The sequence below is a fragment of the Scyliorhinus canicula genome, chromosome 16 (genome assembly GCF_902713615.1).
Source record: "Scyliorhinus canicula chromosome 16, sScyCan1.1, whole genome shotgun sequence".
Taxonomy (NCBI): Eukaryota; Metazoa; Chordata; class Chondrichthyes; order Carcharhiniformes; family Scyliorhinidae; genus Scyliorhinus; species Scyliorhinus canicula.
Genome location: NC_052161.1, coordinates 3909513 through 3921580, shown reverse-complemented (window position 1 = coordinate 3921580; position 12068 = coordinate 3909513). Strand labels below are relative to the sequence as shown.

Sequence of the window (12068 nt, the reverse complement as noted above, 5' to 3'; positions counted from 1 at the left end):
CACAGCAGCCCGGACTCTCCCACCTTCTCTCTCTCTCTCACACTCAGACACACCTCTGGTTAAACAAACATCTTCTTCACTTCGCCTTATTTAACCAGGCAACTGCCTCACGGCAAATTCCCCCTCAGGGCTGTGAATCCACTCCCAAATCTGGGCGCACTGGCTGCTTGGCTCCGCAATCTGCTGGTCACCTTAACACAACTGAAACCTCCTCACACACTCATTACGGCAGTAGCAAGCCCCTGTTCCTCCCTCCCCCTCTTCCTCAATTTCACTGTGCCCTCCCTCTCTCACTCCCTCTCAGTCCCTCTCCCCCTCTCTCTCACTCCCTCCCTTCCACTCCCACTCCCTCTCACTCTCTCACTCTCTCTTCCTCCCTCTCACTCGCTCCCTCTCCCTCCCTCTCTCTCTCACTCCCTCTCTCACTCCCTCTCTCACTCTCTCTGTCACTTTCACTCTCCTTCTCCCTCCCTCACTCTCTCCCTCTCTCTCTCACTCCCTCTTCTCTCACTCCCTCTCCCACTCTCTCTCTCCCACTCCCTCTCCCAGTCCCTGTCTCTCTCCCTCCTTCTTTCCCACTCCCTCTCTCTCTCCCTCTCTCTCTCACTCCCTCTCTCCCACCCCCTCTCTCCCTCCCTCTCTCCCTGCCTCCCTCTCTCACTCTCTCTCTCCCTCCCTCTCTCCCTCCCTCTCTCACTGTCTGTGAGCTCTCCGCGGTCTATCCTGTCAGCTACAAGCGGGCAAGCGGAGAGGAGCGGAGCGGAGCTGCCCCTCTGAGGGGACAATGGTTTAAATAGAGGCACACACCTGTCTGCCTGCCGGACGGCCCACACTTTCCTCATCCTGGGAATGACATTTCAGGAGGGGGGGGGGGGGGGGGGGTGAATTTGATCAATCTCAGCAACAGCTCCAGTGCTGTCCTGTATTAGAAACGTTTCAGGAAATGTGACTTTGAACTGATTATTTGTTGGAATTTCACAGAATGATTGAAAATGTGACTGTTTAACGCATTCACACACTCATATGTAGCAATAATATACACGCTGTACTCCCAGGGACATACATATCGTGTTACAATTAATGGATTTGTATTTCTTGGGGTCTCTAAGATCTGACTATGAATTTACATTTTTAACATCTGAAAGCCATGCTTCAGCTGCCTGTGTATTTGTGCCGAGATTGTGTACGTGAGCGGGATTGTGTGTGCCTGTGTATCTGTGCCGAGATTGTGTATGTGAGCGGGATTGTGTGTGCCTGTGTATTTGTGCCGGGACTGTGTGTGTGTGAGCGGGACTGTGTGTGTGTGTGTGCCTGTGTATTTGTGCCGGGACTGTGTGTGTGTGAACGGGACTGTGTGTGTGAGCAGGATTGTGTGTGCCTGTGTATTTGTGCCGGGACTGTGTGTGTGTGAGCGGGACTGTGCGTGTGTGTGTGTGTCTGTGTATTTTTGCCGGGACTGTGTGTGTGTGAACAGGACTGTGTGTGTGAACAGGACTGTGTGTGTGAGCGGGACTGTATGTGCCTGTGTATTTGTGCCGGGACTGTGTGTGTGTGAGCGGGACTGTGTGTGTGTGTGTGTGTGTGCCTGTGTATTTGTGCCGGGACTGTGTGTGTGAGAACGGGACTGTGTGTGTGTGAGCGGGACTGTGTGTGTGCCTGTGTATTTGTGCCGAGATTGTGTATGCGAGCGGGATTGTGTGTGCCTGTGTATTTGTGCCGGGACTGTGTGTGAGCGGGACTGTGTGTGTGTGCGCCTGTGTATTTCTGCCGGGACTGTGTGTGTGTGAACGGGACTGTGAGTGTGAGCGGGACTGTGTGTGTGCCTGTGTATTTGTGCCGGGACTGTGTGTGTGCCTGTGTATTTGTGCCAGGACTGTGTGTGTGAGCGGGACTGTGTGTGTGTGACTGTGTATTTGAACTGTGAACTCAAGTGTTCCTGAATGTAAGCGCGTGTGTATCACACGAGCGAGTATGTCTCAATGTTTGAAAGAGCTGGTGAGTTATGCGAATTAGTATGTGTGTATGTAAGTGAGCATTTTATGAGTTATCTGTGAATGTAAGTGGATGTGTATCAGTTTGTGTGCCAATGTGAAGGTGTGTGTGTGTGTTCCTGTATGTTTGTATGTAAGAGAGTATGTATCTTTCACCCTCCTCCTCACTCCCTCTCTCTCCCTCCCTCTCTCACTCCCTCTATCCCACTCCCTCTCTCCCACTCCCTCTCTTCCTGCTTCCCTCTCTCTCCCTCCCTCTCTCACTCGCTCTTTCTCTCACTCCCTCTCTCACTCCCTCTATCCCACTCCCTCTCTCCCACTCCCGCTCTTCCTGCCTCCCTCTCCCTCCCACTCCCTCGTCCCCACTCCCTGAATGTTTGAGAGAACGTGCCTGTATGAGTATATGTGTGAGTGCATGTGCTTCAGTCTGAGAAATGTATGGATAAGTCTGAGAATATATGAAAGTGTTTGCATGGACATGTGTGTATCCATCCAATGTTTGTAAGTGTGTCTGAATATGTGTATATGTGAGTGTATGTGAGGGTGTGCGTGAGTGTGTATTTGTATGTATGAGTGTGTATGTGAGAGTGTGTTGGTGTGTGAGTGTGTGTGAGTATGTACGTATCTATGTGAGTGCATATGTGTGAATGTTTGCATGTGTGAGTATGAGTGTATATGTGAGAGTGAGTATGTAAAAGTGTGCCGAGTGTGTATTTGTATGTATGAGTGTGTGTATGTGAGACTGTGTTTATGAGTGTGTACGTCTGTGAGTGTGTGTACGTATGCACATGCAGATGTGTGTCTGTATGTGTGTATGAGTGCGTGTGTGTGAGTAGATGTGAATATGTGTGTATGTGAGTGTGTGTGTCTGTATGTGAGTATGTGAATGAATGTATGCATATATGAATATGTGAGTGTGTGAGTATGCAAGTGTGTGTGTAGTGAATATACACTGCAGTGTGTATGAGTCTGTGAGTATGAGTGTGTGAGTATGCGAGTGTATGTGTGAGTATGCGAGTGTGTGTATGTGTGTGTGACTGTGTGAGTATACGACTGTAATGGTATATGAATGTGTGTGTATGTGTATATGAGTGTGCGTATGTGAGTGTGAGTATGTGTATATAATGTGTGAGTATGTGAGTGTGTGTGAGTATGTGTGTGAATATGCAAGTGTGTTTGTGTATATGAGTGTGTGTGTATGTGAGTGTGTATATATGTGTGTGTGAGTATGCAAGTGTATGTGTGTGTGTATATAAGTGTGTGTGTATATATGAGTGTGTGTGAGTATGCGAGTGTGTTTGTGTATATGAGTGTGTGTATGTGAGTGTGTATATATGAGTGTGTGTGAGTATGCAAGTGTGTTTGTGTATATGAATGTGTGTGTGTATCTGAGTGTGTGAGTATGCGAGTGTTTTTGTGTATATGTGTGTGTGAGTGTATCTGAGTGTGTGAGTATGCGAGTGTGTTTGTGTATAGAACATAGAACAGTACAGCACAGAACAGACCCTCCGGCCCTCAATGTTGTGCCGAGCCATGATCACCCTACTCAAACCCACGTATCCACCCTATACCCGTAATCCAACAACCCCCCCTTAACCTTACTTTTTAGGACACTACGGGCAATTTAGCATGGCCAATCCACCTAACCCGCACATCTTTGGACTGTGGGAGGAAACCGGAGCACCCGGAGGAAACCCATGCAGACACGGGGAGGACGTGCAGACTCCGCACAGACAGTGACCCAGCCGGGAATCGAACCTGGGACCCTGGAGCTGTATATAACTATATGAGTGTGTGTGAGTGTATCTGAGTGTGTGAGTATGCGAGTGTGTTTGTGTATATGAGTGTGTGTGTGTATCTGAGTGTGTGAGTATGCGAGTGTGTGTGAGTTGTTGGGTGATGCAGGGCGGCGGGTCAGCTACACCGTAAATACCACGTACCAATATTCCTATAATCGTTTCTGAAAGAGGGCGAGATCCTGCACGAATTCAAATATTATTGAATGTTCTATCGGGAAGGTTTAAATGAAAGAAATGACTTGTAAATAAATCGGAAAACGAAAATACACGAATTAAAACAATGAAGGATTAAGTTTCTCGAGATCCAAACACAGACGTTGGAAGGCAATGATATTTAATTTCTATAGTTCGAGCTCTCTGTAGCGCGGATTCTTAATTGGAACTGTTGGGGACACTCAATCGGAAAGGAAACATTTTAAAACAGGCCACAAAGGAGCGCAGAGCCAGTCCAGACTGTTCCCGCTATTATTTCACCAGACAACGGGCATTAACCCAGTCTACATTCTCCTGCACTCTGCGTTTAGCGCATCGGATCTGGAAAAGACTCGAACACCCACTGAATTTTGTCAATGTGGGTCGGAGATGATATATTCACTGCATATTTCACAGGGAAGTATATTCACTGCATATCTCACAGGGAGGTACATTCACGGCATATCTCACAAGGAGGTATATTCACTGCATATCTCACAAGGAGGTATATTCACTGCATATATCACAGGTATATTCCTGCATATCTCACAGGGAGGTATATTCACTGCATATCTCACAGGGAGGTATATTAACTGCATATCTCACAGGTATATTCCGGCATATCTCACAGGGAGGTATATTCACTGCATATCTCACAGGGAAGTATATTCACTGCATATCTCACAGGGAAGTCTATTCACTGCATATCTCACAGGGAGGTTTATTCACTGCATATCTCACAGGGAAGTATATTCACTGCATATCTCACAGGGAGGTATATTCACTGCATATCTCACAGGGAGGTATATTCACTGCATATCTCACAGGGAAGTATATTCACTGCATATCTCACAAGGAGGTTTATTCACTGCATATCTCACAGGGAGGTATATTCACTCCATATCTCACAGGAAGGTATATTCACTGCATATCTCACAGGGAAGTATATTCACTGCATATCTCACAGGGAGGTATATTCACTGCATATCTCACAGGGAAGTATATTCACTGCATATCTCACAGGGAGGCATATTCACTGCATATCTCACAGGAAAGTATAGTCACTGCATATCTCACAGGGAAGTATATCTACTGCATATCTCACAGGTATATTCCTGCATATCTCACAGGGAGGTATATTCACTGCATATCTCACAGGGAGGTATATTCACTGCATATCTCACAGGTATATTCCTGCATATCTCACAGGGAAGTATATTCACTGCATATCTCACAAGGAGGTTTATTCACTGCATATCTCACAGGGAAGTATATTCACTGCATATCTCACAGAGAAGTATATTCACTGCATATCTCACAGGGAGGTATATTCACTGCATATCTTACAGGGAAGTATATTCACTGCATATCTCACAGGGAGGTATATTCACTGCATATCTTACAGGGAAGTATATTCACTGCATATCTCACAGGGAGGTATATTCACTGCATATCGCACAGGGAAGTATATTCACTGCATATCTCACAGGGAGGTATATTCACTGCATATCTCACAGGAAAGTATATTCACTGCATATCTCACAGGGAAGTATATTCACTGCATATCTCACAGGGAAGTATATTCACTGCATATCTCACAGGGAAGTATATTCACTGCATATCGCACAGGGAAGTATATTCACTGCATATCTCACAGGGAGGTATATTCACTGCATATCTCACAGGGAGGTATATTCCTGCATATCTCACAGGGAAGTATATTCACTGCATATCTCACAGGGAAGTATATTCACTGCATATCTCACAGGGAGGTATATTCACTGCATGTCTCACAGGGAGGTATATTCCTGCATATCTCACAGGGAAGTATATTCACTACATATCTCACAGGGAGGTATATTCACTGCATATCTCAGAGGCAGGTATATTCACTGCATATCTCACAGGGAAGTATATTCACTGCATATCTCACAGGGAGGTATAATCACGGCATATTTCAGAGGGAGGTATATTCACTCCATATCTCACAGGGAGGTATATTCACTGCATATCTCACAGGGAAGTATAATCACTGCATATCTCACAGGGAGGTATATTCACTGCATATCTCACAGGGAAGTATATTCACTGCATATCTCACAGAGAGGTATATTCACTGCATATCTCACAGGAAAGTATAGTCACTGCATATCTCACAGGGAAGTATATTCACTGCATATCTCATAGGGAGGTATATTCACTGCATATCTCACAAGGAAGTATATTCACTGCATATCTCACAGGGAGGTATATTCACTGCATATCTCACAGGGAAGTATATTCACTGCATATCTCACAGGGAAGTATATTCACTGCACATCTCACAGGGAGGTATATTCACTGCATATCTCACATGGAAGTATATTCACTGCATATCTCACAGGGAGGTATATTCACTACATATCTCACAGGGAAGTATATTCACTGCATACCTCACAGGGAGGTATATTCACTCCAATCTCACAAGGAAGTTTATTCACTGCATATCTCACAGGGAGGTATATTCACTGCATATCTCACAGGGAAGTATATTCACTGCATATCTCACAGGGAAGTATATTCACTGCATATCTCACAACGAGGTATATTCACTGTATATCTCACAGGGAAGTATATTCACTGCATATCTCACAGGGAAGTATATTCACAGCATATCTCACAGGGAAGTATATTTACTGCAAATCTCACAGCGAAGTATATTCACTGCATATCTCACAGGGAGATATATTCACTGCATATCTCACAGGGAAGTATATTCACTGCATATCTCACAGGGAGGTATATTCACTGCATATCTCACAGGGAGGTATATTCACGGCATATCTCAGAGGGAGGTATATTCACTGCATATCTCACAGGGAGGCATAGTCACTGCATATCTCACAGGAAAGTATAGTCACTGCATATCTCACAGGGAAGTATATTCACTGCATATATCACAGGGAGGTATATTCACTGCATATCTCACAAGGAAGTATATTCACTGCATATCTCACAGGGAGCTATATTCACTGCATATCGCACAGGGAAGTATATTCACTGCATATCTCACAGGGAGGTATATTCACTGCATATCTCACAGGGAAGTATATTCACTGCATATCTCACAGGGAAGTATATTCACTGCATATCTCACAGGGAGGTATATTCACTGCATATCTCACAGGGAAGTATATTCACTGCATATCTCACAGGGAGGTATATTCACTGCATATCTCACATGGAAGTATATTCACTGCATATCTCACAGGGAGGTATATTCACTGCATATCTCACAGGGAAGTATATTCACTGCATACCTCACAGGGAGGTATATTCACTCCAAATCTCACAAGGAAGTATATTCACTGCATATCTCACAGGGAGGTATATTCACTGCATATCTCACAGGGAAGTATATTCACTGCATATCTCACAGGGAAGTATATTCAGTGCATATCTCACAGGGAGGTATATTCACTGCATATCTCACAGGGACGTATATTCACTGCATATCTCACAGGGAAGTATATTCACTGCATATCTCGCAGGGAAGTATATTCACGGCATATCTCACAGGGAGGTATATTCACTGCATATCTCACAGGGAAGTATATTCACTGCATATATCACAGGGAGGTATATTCACTGCATATCTCACAAGGAAGTATATTCACTGCATATCTCACAGGGAGGTATATTCACTGCATATCTCACAGGGAAGTATATTCACTGCATATCTCAGAGGGAGGTATATTCACTGCATATCTCACAGGGAAGTATATTCACTGCATATCTCACAGGGAGGTATATTCACTGCATATCTTACAGGGAAGTATATTCACTGCATATCTCACAGGGAAGTATATTCACTGCATATCTCACAGGGAGGTATATTCACTGCATATCTCACAGGGAAGTATATTCACTGCATATCTCACAGGGAAGTATATTCACGGCATATCTCACAGGGAGGTATATTCACTGCATATCTCACAGGGAAGTATATTCACTGCATATCTCACAGGGAAGTATATTCACGGCATATCTCACAGGGAAGTATATTCACTGCATATCTCACAGGGAAGTATATTCTCTGCATATCTCACAGGGAGGTATATTCACTGCATATCTCACAGGGAAGTATATTCACTGCATATCTCACAGGGAGGTATATTCACTGCATATCTCACAGGGAGGTATATTCACGGCATATCTCAGAGGGAGGTATATTCACTGCATATCTCACAGGGAGGTATATTCCTGCATACCTCACAGGGAAGTATATTCTCTGCATATCTCTAGGGAGGTATATTCACTGCATATCTCACAGGGAAGTATATTCACTGCATATCTCACAGGGAAGTATATTCACTGCATATCTCACAGGGCAGTATATTCACTGCATATCTCACAGGTAGGTATATTCACTGCATATCTCACAGGGAGGTATATTCACTGCATATCTCACAGGGAGGTATATTCACGGCATATCTCACAGGGAGGTATATTCACTGCATATCTCACAGGGAGGTATATTCACTGCATATCTCAGAGGGAGGTATATTCACTGCATATCTCACAGGGAGGTATATTCACTGCCTATCTCACAGGGAGGTATATTCACTGCATATCTCGCAGGGATGTATATTCACTGCGTTTCTCACGTGGAGGTATATTCACGGCATATCTCACAGGGAGAAATATTCACGGCATATCTCACAGGGAGGTATATTCACTGCATATCTCACAGAGAGCTATATCCATTGCATATCCAGGGGCTGGATTAGCACAGTGGGCTAAACAGCTGTCTTATAATGCAGAACAATGTCAGCAGCACGGCTTCAATTCCCGTAGTAGCCTCCCCGAACAGGCGCTGGAATGTGGCAATTAGAGGCTTTTCACAGTAACATCATTGAAGCCTACCTGTGACAATAGCGATTATTATCATATCTGACAAGGAGGTGTACTGACTGCATACATCACAGGGTGGTATATTCACTGAATATCTCTCAGGGATGTACACTCACTGCAGATCTCACTCGGAAACCCACTGAATTTTGTCAATGTGGGTCGGAGATGATATATTCACTGCATATCTCACAGGGAAGTATATTCACTGCCTATCTCCCAGGGAGATATATTCACTGCATATCTCACAAGGAGGTATACTCACTGCATTTCTCACAGGAAGGTATTCGGATTGCATATTTCACAGGAAGTATACTGACGGCAAACCTCGCAGGGAGGTATATTCACAACATATCTCACAGGGAGGTAGACTCACTGTATATCTCACAGGGCGGTATATTCACTGCATATCTCACAGAGAGGTATATTCACAACATATCTCACAGGGAGGTTGACTCACTGTATATCTCACAGGGAGGTAATTTCACTGTATATCTCACTGGGGAGTTTGCTCACTGCTTATCCAACTGGGAGGTGTATTCACAACATATCTCGCAGGGAGGTAGACTTACTGCATTTTCCACTAGGATGTGTATTCACTGCATATTAAATTCTTAAAATGCATCCAGGAGAACTTTTTAAGCCATATGTAGAAGGTCCTACAAGAGAGGTGTCGTTCTCGGCATACTTTTAAGTCACAAAGCCGGGTGGGCAGCACGGTAGCACACGTGGCTAGCATTGTGGCTTCACAGCGCCAGGGTCCCAGGTTCAATTCCCCACTGGGTCACTGTTTGTGCGGAGTCTGCATGTTCTCCCCGTGTCTGCGTGGGTTTCCTCCGGGTGCTCCTTCCACAGTCCAAAGACGTGCAGGTTAGGTGAATTGGCCATGATAAATTGCCCTTAGTGTCTAAAAAGGTTCAAAGGGGTTATTGGGTTACGGGGATAGGGTGGAGGTAAGGGCTTAAGTGGGTCGGTGCAGACCTGATGGGCCAAATGGCCTCCTTCTGCCCTGTATGTTCGATGTATCTATGTAAAGCCAGGCAGGTGGTTGACGGATCAGTGGGGAACATTTTGCAGTCAGTGATCATAAAACTTTGTTAGATTCAAGTTTAGTATGGAAAGGACTAGGGTGGGTCTGAGATTGATGCTCTAAACTGGGGAAGGCCAATTTTCAGAAGGTCAGATATGATTTACCAGAGTAGACTGGGACCTCAGAACTTTGGGTAAATCTGTGACAGAACAGTGGGAATCATTCAAGAAGGAAACAGGGAGAGTATCGGGCCAACATGTTCCAATCAGGAAAAAGGGGGGAATCACCAACTCCACTGAACCATGGATATCGAGGGACATACAGCATTGAATCAGGAGAAAATGGGAGACTTATGGCAGATATCGAAGGCTCGAAACAGCAGAAGCCCTAGAGGCATATAGAATGTGCAAAAGGGAACTTAAAAAGGAAATTAGGAGAGCAAAAAACTCCACACAAACAGTGACCCGGAGCCAGGATCGAACACGGGTCCTCAGCCCCGTAGGCAGTAGTGCTAATCACTGCACAACCGTGCCGCCCACGTCATTGTACATTTCAAAGGAGATGTTTACTTTGCATTTTATGGGCATTTGTTTTCACTGTACAACATCAGGTGGGGATGGGAGGGGACGTGGGATTATGCAAAGCAAAATGTAAAAATCTGTAGTCAAAGCTGTAGGGCAGTATTATGACAAACCGTGCCAGGATAGGGCAAAGAATTTAACAGTAATAGTACTCAGTGAATAAGGTCAAATGTTAAAATTAAAATTCTTTATCTGAAATGAGAACGCATTGGTAACATGGTAGATGAATTACCAGCACAAATAGAGATAAATAGTTCTGATCTAATTTCAGAGAGATTGTCGCATAGTGTCCAAGGTTGGGAATTAAATATTCTAGGATACTTGAAGTTCCAATAAGACAGGCAGTATACCATATGTCTTCTTAATCACTTTATCCATCTGCTCTGCTACCTTAAGGACCAGTGTACATGCACACCGGTGATTCTCATTTTTTCCCAGGGTCCTGCTGTTTATCATGTATTCCCTTGTTTTACTTGTCCTGCCCCAAGTGCATCACCTCACACTTATCCGGATTTAATTCCATTTGCCCCTCATCAGCCCATCTGACCAGCCCGTCTCTACCTGCCTGAGCCAAGATCCTTCCTCACTACTGTTCTCCTCTCACCCTTCATTAGCAGATCTACCCCTCCTCCTTTTCAATTCTGCCTGTCTTATTGGAACTTCAAGTATCCTAGAATATTTAATTCCCAACCTTGGACACTATGTGACAATCTCTCTGAAATTGTCGGCATTGATGGCATTTTTTCACAGTGCATATACGCATTGTACTTTTTTTTTTTTTAAATAATTTTTATTGAAGAAATTTTTCAAAATACAAACATTTTAACCCCCCCTACATTTACATTTAAATTATAACAAAACAAAGTCAAACCCCCCTACTTAACAAGAAAAAGAAAAAAGTCCCCCCCCCCCCCCTACTCGCACGTCCCCCCCCCCCCCCCCCCCCCCCCCCCCCCCCCCCCCCCGCCGGCGAACCGACAGTCAGACCAACTTATCATTTCTAGCAGCGTCCTCGGGCAGGCCTTGCCTGTGCCACCACCGCTACCGTACTTCCTTCGTCTTTGTCCCCCCTCCCCCCTCCCCTCCTCCCCCCATCCCTCCCGCCCTCCCCTCCCCTCCCGGGTTGCTGCTGTCACGACCTCAGTTTCTATCTCTGATCCAAGAGGTCTAGGAAGGGTTGCCATCGCCTGAAAAACCCCTGCACCGACCCTCTCAGGGCGAATTTGATCCTTTCCAATTGGATGAAGTTTGCCATGTCGTTTAACCAGGTGTTAACACTTGGCGGCCTTGCGTCCCTCCACTGAATCAGGATCCTCCTCCGAGCCACCAAGGACGCAAAGGCTAATATTCCAGCCTCCCTCGCCTCCTGTACCCCCGGTTCCACCCCCAACCCCGAAGATCGCAAGTCCCCATCCTGGCTTGACCCTGGGCCCCACCACTCTCGACACCGTCCCTGCCACCCCCTTCCAGAACTCCTCCAGTGCCGGACATGCCCAAAACATATGTGCATGATTCGCAGGGCTTCCCGAACATCTAATACACCTGTCTTCACCCCCGAAAAACCGACTCATCCTTGTCCCCGTCA

The 12068-nt window shown here is 45.4% G+C and overlaps 1 long non-coding RNA gene across 2 annotated transcripts in view; it reads left to right on the top strand.

Annotated features, from left to right (window-relative positions):
• The window catches only part of LOC119979610, a 48938-nt gene that overhangs the window by 9744 nt on the left and 27126 nt on the right, over positions 1-12068 (top strand). The gene's annotated exons all lie outside the window — the stretch shown is intronic.